At 48.5% G+C, this 16,812-nt stretch overlaps 1 protein-coding gene across 7 annotated transcripts in view; it reads left to right on the plus strand.

Moving 5' to 3' along the window:
- The window catches only part of Eml1 (EMAP like 1), a 161,152-nt gene that overhangs the window by 62,791 nt on the left and 81,549 nt on the right, over nucleotides 1–16,812 (plus strand). Inside the window, exon 1 of one of the 7 annotated variants that reach the window (XM_076551350.1) lies at nucleotides 11,021–11,118. The exons of 5 other annotated variants lie outside the window; for them this stretch is intronic. The gene's annotated coding sequence lies outside the window, so the exon portion shown is untranslated. Of the gene's footprint in view, nucleotides 1–11,020; nucleotides 11,119–16,812 lie in introns of those variants that run through there. One more of the 7 variants, XM_016005813.3, reaches the window with a different exon arrangement.

Consider the following 16,812-nt stretch of genomic DNA (forward strand, 5'->3'; position numbering starts at 1 on the left):
GGCGTGTAGCTCTGTGTCCGAGCATGTGCTTGCCATGTGTGGGGGCCTGGCCTCCATACCTGTACTAAAGAAACAAGAAGGGACAGGTCATGGCTCACAGTGCTCGGATGGGATGTAGGATGCCCTTGTCTCAGTTCCTAGTGCTGACAAAGAAGGAGAAAGCCAAGTTGGGACGTCTGGCATTGGTCACTGCTGCCGCCTCTTTAGCTGTGTGTTGAAGCTTCTGTCTCTGTTGCCACGTTTTCCAGATTCCAGATTTTCTTCTCACCTTGTTCTATTTACCTTCCAACTCTTCTCAGCCAGAGAAAAATGTAACTGTGGCAAAACCCACGTGCCATAGAATGATCCATCTTAACCGTGTTTGCGTACACGGCTCAGCGACACCAGGTCATCCCGGCCCTATCCGTCCACAGACCTCTGCTTATCATCCCAAGCTAAATCTCTGTCCCCACTGCATAAGGCCCCTCTGTCCCCCGCCCCCCACCTCCCCAGGATGGCCATTCTACTTGGTCTCTGGGACTTTGAACACTTGGGATCCTCCGGTGAGTGCAATCATGTACCATTGTCTTTCTGTAAATGGTTTATTTCCTCTAGGGACCCTTCAAAACACACTGTTCTCCTGAAGCCCTGGGATTCCAAACCGAGTGAATGTCTAAGTAAAGATTCAAAGTCTGGTGTGGAGTGCATTCTGGCTGTCACATGCCACAATGACATGTGCCAGCTCACGCGCACTGTAAGTGCCTCTGCTTGACCCACCCAAGGCTGCAGCTTCACCCTGGATTCTCAGTGGTAAATGAGCCTCGGGTCCCAACTAGGGTCAGACTAAAGCCACACTTGAGGATGGCGTAGGACGCTGAGGTGCAGGCTCTGAGACCTGCCTGTCTTATCAAGCCATCTTGCAGTAGTAAAGGTTATTTGGCTAACGAAGAGAGACAGGCGTCTGATCTGTGCTGGGAGTTGGGTGGGGTGGGGGACAGACAGGGGTTTTAGCAGTTTAGAGAGCTGATGAGGGATGCATATTTGCTAAAGAAATCCTGTAACATCTGCTTTCTGATCCAGTAGCATGCATTCTCTCTGCGCTAGCTCAGACACTAAGAAAGGAAACAGCAGATGTAGGACCCGGGACTAGGGAGGATCTGGGCTGCAATCTTGGAATATCTCTGATTTCTTTCTTTCTTTCTTTCTTTCTTTCTTTCTTTCTTTCTTTCTTTCTTTCTTTCTTTCTTTCTTTCTTTCTTTCTTTCTTTCTTCCTTCCTTCCTTCCTTCCTTCCTTCCTTCCTTCCTTCCTTCCTTCCTTTCTCTCTTTCTTCCTTCCTTTCTTCTTTTTTTTTTTAAAGATTGCTTTTGCATGGTTGGCACAATTTTCTGACACGAATGCCTGGTTGGGGCTTCTGATTTCCAGGGCCATTTAAAGAGATAAACAGGCATAAGCTGCACGTGCCCCAAATGAATAATCCTTGGGAATTAGCACAAAAGATGACGTGTGTTCTGTCTAGAACCTTCTCTGTGACTGACCACAGATGACTTTTGCAGAGGCTGGGAGCATGGGCTTTGGAGATAGGTGGGGCTGGGTTCCATCCAGGCTTTGTCCTACACGGCTGAGATGAGCCAGAGCCTGGAGAATTGCTTATCTTTCCTGACCTCACATTCCTTGGCTAGCACAAGGCCGGGTGGCTCCAGGGTTCGAATGAGGAGATTCCGTCGAGTTCAGGTATGAAGAATGGAGCCTCAAGCTGGGCCACTTAAGGGACTCTTGGTAAAGACACCGTTACACAGGCCGAAGGAGGTGTGTGCACAGCCAGTTAGAACAGTGCCTACACCTGGTGCAGACCCAGTCCAGACCTGCTTTAGATAGAACTGTGGGGACAGAGGCCATGGCAAGCTGACCCGTGTGACCTTACATGGGGAAGCTGAGAAGTTAGCGTCCTGGCTTCATGTTCCCCCTCTTTCCACCTGCTGACCTGGGGTAAGGGGAGGCCTACCAATGCAGCCCACTCAGTCTCCCTGTGCTGAGGACAGGGAGGGGGTCTGAGACAAGGACTGTGGGCACACTCAAGGGACTGAGCTTCGTTTTCTAGGAGGGGAATGCTAACATTTAATGAGTGTGGCCTTTATCCTGTGCTGACGATTGCAACTAGGTGTCTCCTGAATGCTGTCAACTGGGTTGACTTCTCCGTGTTCCCAGTACCTGTAGTAGGTATCCCCTGAGGGTTGGATTTGGGAGCCTTACCATATCTCCCCGAGCTGTGTGTACCGAGAATGCCATGGCTCTGTGGTCATGCCTTACCCCTGTGGCCCTCCTGTTTCTATACTGAAATGTATGCCTATTCCGTAGAAACCAGTTTCAGCCTCGATCCTGGGTGAAACTTTCTCTTGTCTCACAGGTTTACGGCCATTCTCTGTTTCCCAGCTGGTGTTCACAGACCCCTGAACAGTCTGGCTCCTCTCTGTCTTGTGGTTAGCGGGGTGTGCCTGTGGTTTGTGATGAATCTCCTTAAGAGAAATGCTCCATGCTGCCTCTTTATGTGACTGTCCCCATACTCTGCATGGTGCCTTGCCTGTAGTATGGCCCCACTGGGCACTTGCGGAGTGAAAAACAGTATTAAACTTACTCAAAAGGCTGTGCTATCTTTATATTGTGAGAGGCAGAGTGGAATCCTGGATCCCGAACAGACTGTCTTCATCATGTGAGGCCCGAGCACACATTTTCACAATGACCGAGTTCACTGCACAGTGGACTTGATGTGTACAGCCCACATTCACAGATCATACATGTGTGAACACGTACCTGGCAAGAAATAGCATATATTATTTTGTTTATTTTTTTGCTCAGCATGACCTCTAAGCGCAGGCTAAGCTGTGTGTTCGGCAAACAAATAGTAATCTGTTCCATTTTGGGAGGGATTTAGTGAGAGATGATACAGTGTGCACAAAACTCTATGCTCTGCCCAGGGGAGGGCTTGAGGAAATGGTGGAATAATGATGACATGCTTATTTTCAGCTAGTTTGTTGAGCTTCAATCACACGTAACTGCAATGCAAAGCAGTCTGCACTGTAGTACACACACACACACACACACACACACACGCACACGCACACGCACACGCACACGCACATACACACACACACACACACACACATACATACACACATACACACGCATTTTTGGTTTCAAGATGGGTTCTCTTGTTGTCCACATCAGCCTTGAATTCCTGAATTCAAATACTCCTCCCACCTCAACCTCCCAGGTGGCTGAAGCGAGAAGCACATCAAATCAGTTCCTCACTTTTTGTAACCAAACCCTGAGGTTAGGGAGTCCTATTTTATTACGTTTCTCTTACAGATGCCCATGCTGACGTGTTTCCAGTCACCTAGCCAAACAGTTAAGTCAGTGACTGATCACAAGTCCGGGTCTCCCAGGGAAAACCCAGGGCTCTCTGAACTGTCCCAAGCTACCGTGGTCTCTGTGTTTATACGCGCAACGCTCCATTCATCTGCATTATGTATTGGGAAAAAACAAAACAACACCAAAAACATGAGCCTGTGATCTCGGCACAGGCAATGCAGGAGATCAGGAGTGTGAGGTCAGTGTGAGGTAGGAGATCAGGAGTGTGAGGCCAGTGTGAGGCGGGAGGATCAGGAGTGTGAGGCCAGTGTGAGGTGGGAGGATCAGGAGTGTGAGGCCAGTGTGAGGTGGGAGGATCAGGAGTGTGAGGCCAGTGTGAGGTGGAGGATCAGGAGTGTGAGGCCAGTGTGAGGTGGGAGGATCAGGAGTGTGAGGCCAGTGTGAGGCGGGAGGATCAGGAGTGTGAGGCCAGTGTGAGGTGGAGGATCAGGAGTGTGAGGCCAGTGTGAGGCGGGAGGATCAGGAGTGTGAGGCCAGCGTGAGGTGGAGGATCAGGAGTGTGAGGCCAGTGTGAGGTGGAGGATCAGGAGTGTGAAGCCAGTGTGAGGCCAGTGTGAGGTGGAGATCAGGAGTGTGAAGCCAGTGTGAGGTGGGAGGATCAGGAGTGTGAGGCCAGTGTGAGGTGGGAGGATCAGGAGTGTGAGGCCAGTGTGAGGTGGGAGGATCAGGAGTGTGAGGCCAGTGTGAGGTGGAGGATCAGGAGTGTGAGGCCAGTGTGAGGCGGGAGATCAGGAGTGTGAGGCCAGCGTGAGGTGGAGGATCAGGAGTGTGAGGCCAGTGTGAGGTGGGAGGATCAGGAGTGTGAGGCCAGTGTGAGGTGGGAGGATCAGGAGTGTGAGGCCAGTGTGAGGTGGAGGATCAGGAGTGTGAGGCCAGTGTGAGGTGGAGGATCAGGAGTGTGAGGCCAGCGTGAGGTGGAGGATCAGGAGTGTGAGGCCAGTGTGAGGTGGAGGATCAGGAGTGTGAGGCCAGTGTGAGGCCAGTGTGAGGCAGGAGATCAGGAGTGTGAGACCAGTGTGAGGCAGGAGATCAGGAGTGTGAGGCCAGTGTGAGGCAGGAGATCAGGAGTGTGAGGCCAGTGTGAGGTGGGAGGATCAGGAGTGTGAGGCCAGTGTGAGTACACAGCAAGGCACTGTCGGAGAGAGGGAGGGAGGGCAGGAGAAGAAGAAAATATGCTATAGAAAATTGCATCTTTTATTCTGACAATTTGGAGGCACTTCCCCCTTTTAGACCTTGGAATTATATGAAATATATATATATTTATGTAATAGTGCCTTGTTTTAAGGTCTCCAGTATTCAAAACTCTGGATAAAACAAGTTATTTATAGACGGTCCCTGTGTTTTCCTTCTTCTTGGAGCCAGGGCTCTGGGTGTGCTGGGTCAGCACTCTGCCCCTGAGCCGCATCCCGTTGCTTTTGTAGTTTTTATTAAATCAGAGCCTCACCGAGATGCCGGGGCTTGGCCTTGAACTTGTGATCTTATTGCCTCTGCCTCCCACGCCAACTTTTAAAAGCAATGCTGTTCTTATGGGATGCTAACGTCAGATGCTTGTCAACTTGACTTTATAATCAGACAGCATCCTGGGGGTGTGGCTAGCATTTTTTGCTCTGTGTCCTCTCAGTCAGACCACTGGGGGAGGTGCTTCAAGGAGGTGAGGCCTTGGCTGACTTGAGATAAGAGCGGCCCACCGCAGAAGACAGGTCCGCTTGGATGGAACTCTGCCCAGCATGTTGGCACCTCACTGGAACCACCTGCTTGTTGGGCCCTTCCCCGGCCCGAGGTTCACCTCAGACATCTTGAGTTCCAGCCCACAGCTCCCAGAGTCAGGCTGACCATTGCTTAATTGCAATTTCAGACTCAGAAACGTGTGGTTTTCAATGGTTTCTAGTGATTTCTCTTAGTTTAATGGTTCTGCTGGTCCGTAACAGTGTGTTCGGTTTTGCTCTGTCTGCGGTGCTGGAGATGGAATCCAGAGTCCCGTGCGTGCAAACAAGTGTGTCATCACCGAGCGACGCCCAGGCCCTTGGGCACAGCTAGTTTTGAGTGTGGCTGTGGGTACTACCCTAGACCTTTCTCGTGCATTCCACACTTTCATTTGAACATCTGGATCAGAATTCAGAGCGCTTTAGGGCCCAGTGGCTTAGGAAGAGTATGCAGTGTAGGGACCAGCATGTTCTGGTGATGAAGCCAGGTCCCCCGCTTGCCTCACCTGTGGACACTGGCTCATCACTTGGGTGACATTTTTTTACCCAAACTTGACATTTAGGAGACTCATGTCCTAGAGAACCATGAGGGCATCTACCAATCACCCGTCACCCAGTGTCCTCTAGAGCTCAGCTTTTTAAACTGTGGATTGCAGCCCCACGGGGCACTGTGTAACCAAATGTGGGGTTCATGGAAAAGTCGGCGGCAGTGAAGGTGCCTGAATGGACAACCACCGAGAATTAATTAAAAATCAAATTCATCCAAGGTGTTTCTGGCCACGCTCACCGGTGTGTATCACACAGCTTCACCGAAAGCCTTGGCTAGGAGCGCACAGCGGGAGAGCTCTGCAATGTGCGTGTCCTCATGCCACTCAGCACCAACCGACACTGCCTGAGGCACCTCAGCTCCCACCAGAATCTGCTTTTACCATGCATACGGAGTTTTCCGCTCTTAGAGAGCTGCCCTGGTTTATTTAGGCAAAAACAAAGACTTGCATGGTCCTCATACCGTCATTCCTCGGCATAAGGGCAAATAGGCGTTTGTGCCACATTGTGCTGGAATGTTTGATTTTTAAGTGTTGTTTGAGTTGCTGACTTGAATTTCATTACAAAGAATCATTCAATGACTTTGGCTTAGGGCTAGGCCAGAATGCCAAACAACTTCTGAAATGGCCTTACACGTACTTCTGCTGTTCTGTATGATGTATTTATGTGAAGCAGCTCCCTCAGCATTGACAAGTATAAAATCAAAATATTGGTCAACTCTGAAAGATGTCCAGAAGTATCAAATTTCCAAGCTAAGATTTATTTAATTGCAGAATTATTTAATTGTTTATTTATTTAATTCTGCAATTATCTTTACAGAAAAATAAATAAGAGTATCCATCTCATTAGAACGCAAATTTGCTTTAAATAAATGGTAAAGTTATACGTATACTAAAGAATTATTTTAAAATCAATTTCTTCCCCAGCAATCAGGAGGCAGAGGCAGGAGGACCCCTGTCAGCTTGAGGCCAGCCAAGTCTTTGTAGCAAGTTCCAGGCCAGCCAAGGCTACATAGTGAGTCCTGGTCTCAAAAAAAAAAAAAAAAAAAAAAAAAAAAAAAACCATTTTCTTTATGATTTATTATCGGTAAATGTCTGCTTTCTTTCCTGTTCTATAGTTCTGTCTACCTGCAGTCATGTAAAGGGGACAAGGGATCTGGAGTGGGTGGGGTCTAAGAAACCCTGCTCTAGAGCAGTCAGGTGTCGAGAAAGCCACGCCGCCAGCCTGCTAGTCTCATCCTGAGAAAGCCGCGTTCAGGAAGGTCCCACTGACTTTGCTCAACTCCTCGGCTCTTCCTTCCTTCTTGCTTTGTTCAGCAGGAATTTGTGTGTCCACTGTAAACAAAGCCTAGTGTGTGGCCTGAGGAGTCTGATTCTTCCCATCTGCTTGGCAGCCCCACTCCAGAGCTCCGTGGGAGGGGCTCAGCTCCCCCTCACCAAATTCCTGCAGAGGGGCGGGTGCCGGTGTTTTCCACACACGAGGCACCGAGGGCTTGGATTTCCCTGTCCACAGGCATCTCTCTGCTGCAGCCTTCAAAAGGCCCCGGAAATAAATGCTGATCACCACACATCGCTTTTCAAAGCTCAGCCCCAAAGGGATGGCTCTGTGTGGCATGCACGCTCGGGACAGACTGCCTAACTAGCTGTATCGGTCACTGCCTGTAGTATTGGCCTCAGTTTCCTGTGCCATACATCGGGGTTCCTATTTCTTATAAGACTTGAGGGAAATAATCTCTATGACTATTCTGTGAACTATAAACCTCGGTCTGGTGGCCATAATCCACATAAGGATTAATGCCCAGTTAATACTCTAGCATGTTTTAAAATAGTAACGCTTCTATGTTCTCGACTCCCAGAATGATGAGTGTATGGGTGATGAGTGTGTTAATTAGATTTAATCACTCAACATTGTGAATGTATATCAAAACATCACATCTTACCCTGTATATTATTTGAAAATTTAATTGACAATTATTATTTATTTAAAAATACTTCATTGGATTGCATGGCAACTTATTTCCTACTCTGAATATGTGTATACACACACACACACACACACACACACATATGTTTTTTTTTGTTTTTTTTTTTTGTTTTTTTTGAGACAGGGTCTTACTATATAGGTCCTGGCTGGCCTGGAACTTACTATGTAGACCTGGCTGGCCTCAAACTCACAGAGATCCACCTGCCTCCTGAGTGCTGGGATGAAAGACACATGCCATCACACTCAGTTTTTCTTTCTCTATCCCTGTATCCAGATATGTCTGTCCACGGGCCTCTGAATTCTGCCCCTTCTCTCTCACAGGCTCATCTCATGTGCGAGCAGAGTGAACTTACACAAAGATGTCTGCCGTGTCCCTCAACGGTACCGTCTTAGGGGACTCCCATCATTGATGCGGTCTTGGACCCAGGGGTTCTCTTGGGCCACATGACTGCTTATTTCTGTCCTTCCTGATATGGCACCCCCAGGGATGCAGCCTCTGTTGCGTTCACTCACTTAGAGAACTGTGCCTTGCCTCACTTTGGGAAGGAACCAGAACAGTTTGTTGCCATTGCTATGGCTGAGGGATGGATTGCTTGCGTTCTTGGCAGTTTAGGCCTGCTGGTTCTGTTGGGTGCCTGGACAGCTGGGGCATCCTCTGGCTGCATCAGTCACCACCTATAGTATGTGGGTGCCTGACGGAGGACATTCCTGTGGCTGTGCCTTTGTGATACCCCAATAGGTGGATATGGGCTGAGGAAGGCCAGCCAGGGAGTATTTCCAGACCTAAATCTGAAAGTGCAGCTGGTGGTTCTTGGAATCCTGGCTTGACGGTGATTCCTTCCTGATGCATTGTGACTAGGATTGTTCTGGCTTACAGACCATCTGGCCTTTGGACAAGCCACACAGCATTGAGGGGTCCGTCCTTTCTCCCCTAGCCATAAACCTCTCCGTGACCCCTTAGGGCTGCACAATGCATTTCCCAGGGCTCCTTTGTCCCACTCTTCTTCACACACAATCGTCTCTACGGTTCGGTTCCTAGGGTCCCTCCTTGCAAACAGAATCACAGTGCCAAGATTTAGGGGAGGCATTTGGAGGACAGCCCTCGCTGAAGGATGACCCCAAAGCAGCAAGGGTTAAGGGAATAATATAAACCTTTGGACAGAGGCTCAGAATAATTTGAGTTCCTAGTGCCCAGCGTTAGTTATCCACTCTTTGGTTATATAAAGCCTATGCTTTATAAAACAAATCGTTCTTACATGGTTTTGCAGATAAAACGTTTCTGAGTGCAGTGTTTCTCTTATCTGGAGCACAGTTAATGAGGGGAGGTGGACCAAGGAGTTACAGACCCTCCCCTCCCCGCCACCCCCACCGGCCAAAAACAAACAAACAAAAATCTCTAATACCCCATGGGCTCCAGAGCCTCCTTGGGGCTGAACACATTGGGTGTTACCCTTCGAAAAGAACACTCGCTTGGCCCAGGCTCTTCCTAGCCACCTTTTTTGAAGATCAATCCTGTTATCTGAACAAAAGGATTATGGGTAGGGCTGAACCAGTTTTGTGTGCTTTGCAATCCCAGCCCTGTGGATTTTGTGTTTCTCAGTGAGGGCACAACAAAGGCCAGCCCCATTCAGGAGGAAGACTGGCTTTTTGGTTTAATGTCTCTCAGCTTTCAAATCACAGTCATCAAGGCAAAATTTCAGATTTTATACAGCAAATACATGAACATTATAGTCACAGAAAAAGTTGAAAACAGAACAAAACAACTATCTTTACCTGCTAAAAACCATGGAGATATGTCATTAACGACTTATATGATTCCTTCAACTACAATGGAATTCAGACCTGAATTGAGACAAATTAAAGTTTATAAGTTTTATTGAGGTCTGAAGAGTTGGCTAGTGGTTAAGAGCACTGGCTGCTCTTGCAGAGGACCTGGGTTCAATCCCCAGCACCCACATGGAGGCTCACAACTGTCTGTAACTCCAGGCCCAGGAGATCTGATGCCCTCTTCTGATCTCCAAAGTAACCAGGCATGCATGTGGTACACATATATACATGCAGACCAAATACTCACACACATAAAATAAGAGCAAATGTATTTATGTATTTACTTATTTAGAGAAGGTCTCCTTGTATGGCTTAGACTTATTTAGAGAAGGTCTCCTTGTGTGGCTCAGACTAGCCTCAAAATCATGGTCCTTTCTCTGCCCCTCAAATGCTAGGAAAATAGACATCTACCACCAGAACACGTACCTACCACCATGTCAAGATTCCATTCCATTTCACTGACCATAAGGTTATTGGTACCTGAGTCAGTTGCCAGGGTACACCTTATCTGTCTGGGAGACCCTTCTCAGAAGCCTGAGGCCATCTTCTCCTGTACATGTCAGATGCCTGTGTGGGACCTGGTGAGTGACGGAGAACATGCATTTACCTTCAGCTGTTCTGTGGCTTTGTAACTTCTGAGAGTTGATGCTGGTTCTTTTCCTTAAACAGGGAAAAATGAAAGGGGTATGGAGTATGATGGCATATGTCTATAATCCCAGTGCTTGGGAAGATGAGACTGACTGGCTGATCCTGAGTTCAGGACAGCCCAGGCTAAACAGTGAGAAACAGAGAAAAACCAAAACTCAATGAAATAAGAGAAGAGTGTCAGAGTTGATCACAGAAAACAGCCAGCAATCTGAAAGGAGGCTCAGTAGTTCCAATTGCATTATACAGCACCTTTAAATTGATAGAGTATAAAACTATACAATCAAGACTGGATTGTACTCAGGTTTGAGCCAAAGCTATGCATTTGCAGATCCTGCAGAGGCTGGCATCCTACGGTGCTTGAGGCTATTGAGCCTCAATACCTCAAGGCAGTGTGTCTTGTCCCAAATACACCAGGTGATGCACAGATCCTGTCCCCGACTACGGACTGCACCCCTAGAGCAGAAAGGCCAGCATGCACCTGTGTAACAGGGTGCGGGTGGGATTGTCACTGTCCTAGCAAAGATGAATGCCCAGTGAGTGAGTGCCAAAATCAGGAACAATTTTGCAGCCGGGCCAGCTGAGAGGCAAGGCTCGTTGCTCCAGGTCAGGCAGCTGGGGAGTGGCAGAACCAGGGTCCAAATGGGTTTGATCTAGTACTTTTTTTTATAGCACCTAAACCTCATGGCTCAGCATTGCCCAATCACTGGCTTCATGAGCCCAGCTGCCCTGCACAACTTTGAGAGAGCTGAGTACCTCCCAGTACAGAAGTGACGTGCCTCTTGTGTCGTGACTACCACAGGCTGATCCATTCTTTTCTATAAACAATGCTTTCTTTTCATTTGTCTTTGTTAAAATGAGGGTGAGTAGATATTTCTTTTAAATAGCCAAATTGCAGCCATCTCTTTGTAATACTCCCCGCAGTCAGGAAGGATGCTTTTGACTGCCTGGCAGGCTTGGGGATTAGTCGACTAAGTCACCAGGGACCGGCAGAGGACAATTTCCAGGTTACTTTGTTGAGTTTTAAATGCTAATGAGATTTTTAGGGTGTCTGGCAGTTTTTCTTTCTTCCTTATGATTTAAAAGATCATCGCTTTGGGGAGCCTGACGTTGAGTGGTGGAGATGAGGGTTTTGTGTTATGTGTAGAGGGAGGGGTGGTCCCTTGGAGGGAGATGCCTGACAGTCGTGATGCGGGGTTTCAGGCAGCAGCACTCGCAGTGGGATGGCTTCTGATGTTCCTAGCATGAAAGTCAAAATGCCATTCCCCTGCCCTCATGCTCACCTTTCCCGCTTACTCCAGGGGATACCCAAGGGCTGCCTGGGAATGCTTTGCTGGAGTCTGACTCTAGTACCAATGTCGGTAGGCAGGTGGGCATTTCTGGTGCTGAGGGAAAGGTGCAAGGACATAGAGGGGTCCCCTGCTTCATCAGGTGACCTGGGGGCCTGAGAACCAGAGTGAAGTTCTTGTCATTCCTGACCCCACGGGATTTCTCCTGATCCAGGGTGTCTCTCCATTTGGCCCAAGTTTGAAAGCTGGGTGCTGTGTTTGAGATGCGGAAAGCATGGGTTGAAATGGTGGAATGGTGGGCGCAAGTGTGATATTCAAGGCTAGGTGCCACAGTCAAGGTCTGAGGTAAGAGCAGGAAGGGGTCTGTGGGTTCTTAAAAGGTGTATTGTGTGTGTGTGTGTGTGTGTGTGTGTGTGTGTGTGTGTGTGTGTGTGTGTGTGTGTGTGTCTGTCTGTCTCTGTCTGGTGCTCATAGAAGTCTGAGGCATCAGGTCCCTTGGAGCTGGGGTCACAAACGTTGTGGGCCACCTGCTGTGGGTGTTGGGAACCAAACTCAGGACCCCTTATACACAAACAAAGTCAGAAAATGCTCTTAACTGCTGAGCCATCTGCCACACTCTTTATTGAGGCAGGGTCTTATGTAGCCCAGGCTGGCCTTGAAATCATTACATAGCTAAGGTTGGCCTTGGTCTTCTGATTCTTCACTTGTGCTTGCTGAGTGCTGGGACTGCAGGCGTGTATCAGCACAGCTGGTGTATGTTGTGCTGGAGGCCAGACCCTGAGCTGTGTGCATGCTGGGCAAGCATGCTGCGAACTGAGCTACATTTCGGCTCTTGTTTTCGTTTCTGAGTGCACGTGTGTGTACGTGTGTGCCTGTGCGTGTGCGTGTGTGTGTGTGTGTGTGTGTGTGTGTGTGTGTGTGTGTGTGTGTTGTATATTTGGGTTTTTTTGAGACAAGATTATGCTGTGCAGCCCAGTCTTGCAGTAGGCTTTCTTGGACTACCAGCCCCCACATCATGACACGGAATATTATTATTAATTACGAATGCTTGGTGTTATCTTAGGCCTGTTTCTAGCTAGCTTTTTTAAAAAAACTTAAATTAACCCATTTCTATTCATCTATGTGCTGCCATGAGGCTCGTGTACCTCATCTACGTACTGTCTATTCTGCTTTCCTGCTTCCTCCATGTCTGGCTGACTGGCCCCAGCTGGCTGGCTGGCTCCCCTTTTCTCTCTGCCCACCAGCCCTGCCTATCCCTCCTCTGCCTAGCTATTGGCCATTCAGCTTTTTATTAGACCAATCAGGTGCCTTAAGCAGGCAAGGTGAAACAGCAGCACATCTTTACATAATTAAACAATTATTCTGCAACACATCTTTACATAGTTAAACAAATATTCTATTCTACAACACAGCCTGGCCTCAGATTCACTGTAACCCAGGCAGGCCTTCACTTAGGATTCTCCTGCTTCCACCTTCTTAGTGCCTGGTTATAGGCCATGCCTGGCAACTGGTTTTGATGGAGCTGCTGACAGCTTTACTTCTCATCCTTCAGCTTGGCCATGTGCCCAAGTCCTCAGCCTTGTGTCCCCTCCTGCATTCAAATGGCCCTTTCCCCATATATGATCTTGTAATGACATGCTTAGGCCACTTGAGAAACATGAAGTCACTGAGTTGTGTAGAGTATTCACTTGTGATGCACCGTCTTATTTAGCATCCAAGTATTCTGAGAGTCGGCATCACCACTGTGTTATCCAGAGTCTTTAGGCAGCTAACAGCTGATAAAAGTTTACAAAGTTCTGGTTTTCTTCCCCTTGGAAAGCTCAGGGTTACTGATGTCAAGCACTGTTTAGTTATTGTCCTTGAAGTGACAGGCTCGCCCCTGGCTTATTATGATCACATTGTGTGAGTGAGTGAGTGAGTGAGTGAGTGAGTGAGTGAGTGAGTGAGTGAGTGAGTGAGCCAGCGAGCGAGCTCAGGGTGCTAGTCTTGGCAGCAAGCACATTCACTCACTCAGCCATCTCGCTGGCCCCTCACTCCTTCTGAGAAGCCGATTACAGAGCTCTCTGGTGTGAAGACTTGTAGTCTGTCCACTGGCCGTTCTTCTGAGGGAAAATCAGACTGCCTGAGAGAAGGCTCACAGCTGGTCTGCACAGTGTGCTGCTCGGACACCCTGGGACTTGACATGCTTTATACATAACAAGACCCGTGCTTGAGGGTCCATCTTGAATAGCACGGTGTCCTAGGCAGCTTCCAGCTATCTTAGGTGAGCTTTCGTTTTGGCTGTGAGTAGGGCAGCAAGGAAGACTCTGAACCCTCGGTGCCACCTCCCTGAGCCGCCTACTGGCATTTCCACCGTCAGTTCAGGTGTCACAAGGTGACATAGGAAATGTCAGCAAGGTGTTATTAGGAAAATGTTCTTGACCTTCTGTTCTCCTCGAGGGGGTGGTGTCTCGGGGAATTTCAGGAGTTAGTGCACTGTGTGTTTAGAATTGCCACTCAGGAGGTTTAGAGATGATGACGCCTGTGGCCCACTCCTGGGGATGACTTTGCACTGCATGAGCCAGGCGCTTAGGGCACAAGTATGAACAATGCAGTCCCCAACTTCTAGGTACCCTGGTTGGATGTGAAAAGGGTCCAGGAAACAGGTCTTATGACCATGGTAAATACAGGGGTTCTGTGGCATTAGTGGGGAGGGTCCCCCAGCTTAGCTTGCTTTTTAGGTAGTGAAGACCAGAGGTGTTTTGGGAAGGATATGACTTGAGTTGATGTGTGTGTGTGTGTGTGTGTATATGTGTGTGTGCGCGTGCGTGCGTGTGTGCGCATGTGCGTGTGCGCACACATGTGAAGATTGAAAGACCAGGAGAGAGTATGCGCATCTGGGAAACTTAAATCCAGGCAAGAAGCCAAGGGGCATGTGCCTAGAGCTTCCCCTCGGACAGGGGACACTCACAGCAGAAATTACATTGGCAGCAAGCACATTTACTCACTTAGCTGTAGCTGGACGTTTTCCTGTGTCCCGCCTGGCCCGTGGTCAGGACGAATCTCTCTCACCCACCAGTCCCGGAGCTGCTCAGACCCAAGTAAGGGTTGCTACTGACTTGCTCTTACACTTACACCAAGCCCATTTTTGTTAATCTATATGTTACCACGTTTTCCGTGGCTTTACCTGTGTGTCATTGCATGCTGCTTCGTGGACGGCCGGCTGGCGTCTCCTGACTCAGTCTTCCTCTTCCCAGAACTCTCCTTGTCTGCTTATCCCGCCTGTACATCCTGCCTGGCTGCTGGCCAATCAGTGCTTTATTAAACCAGTGTACAAAAGCATTATCCCACAGCACTTAGCCATCTCTCTGGCCCCTCACTCATTCTGAGAAGCTGATTACAGAACTCTCTGGCGTTTCTTGTGATCTCTGGTCCACAGTCTCCACACACTGCCTCTCCATGTGGCCGGACTTTGAAAGTAGTGCACAAGAAGACTGCGTTTTCGTTTCTTTAGGAAGATCATGCTGGCGTGATAAAGAGGCAGGGAAAGGAACTGCTGTGGGGTAAAGCATGGAGGTTGTTGGAGGATCCCAAACAGCAAATGACCAGGGACAAGCCAAGGAGGAGGATGAGAAGATGCAAGAGACAGAGGCAAAGCCCTGGATGGTCTATGATGTGTGTGTGTGTGTGTGTGTGTGTGTGTGTGTGTGTGTGTGTGTGTGTGTGTGTGTGTTTAAAATCAATAGGACTTGGCGATTGATTTGATGTTAATCATAAGAAATTGGGAATTAGCTAGGGTGTACCTTGGTTTTACATTAATGAATGGCTGCACAGGTGGCCATCCACAGGGGTGATGGAGCCCAGGTAGAAACAAGGCAATCTGTTTAACATCATGTCACACACACACACACACACACACACACACACACACCCTTGTCTACAGTAGATTGAGCTCTGAAGCAGGGGAGGCTTTGCTGGAGACACCAGCATAGATAATGGATGAAGTTAAGTTGATGAGGTTGTGCAGAGGTTGTAAGAGGATGTGGACCTGCCAGCTGTGGTCACAAAGGATGGGATGGCAGGTCCACAGGCTTAGAAGGAAAGGCCTCCTGAAGAGCTGGGTCTTCAGATTCCCCCCTACATACAGAGGAGAACAGAGAAACTGTAAAACTTGTCAGGAAGCCTTGGAGATGGCTCGGAGGTGCAGATACTCTGTGGTGACACAGCTGTATGATGTGTACTTTTGGTCCTGAGTTAACTCAATCTTTAGTCTGTACAGGTTGATAAAATGCTGGTGGGGTTTTTTAGTTATTTCCCCAGCAGAATGGTTGAGAAGAAAGCGTCTCTCTTTGTCTTTGTGGTTTTCAGAAATCTTACCTTTCTTTCTTATACGAATGAGCACGCTGGTATTCTTATGTGTCATGGTTTCTGTGATATTGGATGGCTAGGATAGGAGGAATAATGGTAGACGCACTGTCATCTTTCACGAGAGGCTCCAGTGGGACTGGAAGAGAAGAACTGAAGTCCTTCATTCCCATTGTAGGACTGCAGCAGGTTTGGGTGTCAGGAGTGTCTGCTGGGTGCCTGCACCCAGTGACCCTCTTCTATCTGGTAAGCCCCACCTCCTAAAGATTCCACACCCCCAATAGTTCTATGCTTCTGGCTGGTGACCAAGTGTTCAAACACTTGTGTGTGTAGGGAATACTTCAGATTCACACAGTAGCAGTCTGTCTCTAAACGGTTTCATTTAAACCCTTTTTAGCTTTGCCTGGAAACCTTCTTTTATTATGATTTTTTTTTTTTTTGATGGAGTGAGGGGTAACACAGTTCTTTGTTTTGTCAGTGTGTTCTAGCTTCATAATTCCCCATGATGCACTTCGTGGCATGTGGCTCTTGCTTGTAATTAGTGCCAGCATGCCCTAAGAAGCCCTCACTCCATATACTGCAAGGTGGAGGAGAGCCAGGATCGCATGCTTTGCCCAGCACATGGCAGCATGCAGGGCGAGGACTGTCACAGATGACGAGGAGGACTCTGGACGTCTCTGCCTCACGGTTTGACTGTCCAGTGAGCCTTCGCTGGTGCTGTACACACTCACCTGTCCATGTGGGCAAAACACACGCTGAATTTGCCAAGGAGTCTTTCCCTACCAACCTGATGGACTTTCTCTGAGGAAACTTGTTCCTAACCACAACCCACACACCTTCACCCCAGATAAGGCTCTGGGGCAGTTCAGAATGGAAGCTGTGTTCTTGCTTTGATTGACCTCTGTGAAAGGGTTATTTCAAGCATTGTATCTAAGCCATCGGTGTGCAGTGAACTGGAGTGGATGGATTACAGGAGTTGGGAAGTGTGAAAGGAGGCAGCTGTGAGCTGGCAAGACACAGCGAGGCTGAGGCATGTTTCAGCCTCTGTTAACAAGTCTGCCTGCTTTC

The sequence above is a fragment of the Peromyscus maniculatus genome, chromosome 14, assembly GCF_049852395.1.
Source record: "Peromyscus maniculatus bairdii isolate BWxNUB_F1_BW_parent chromosome 14, HU_Pman_BW_mat_3.1, whole genome shotgun sequence".
NCBI classification, from domain to species: Eukaryota; Metazoa; Chordata; class Mammalia; order Rodentia; family Cricetidae; genus Peromyscus; species Peromyscus maniculatus.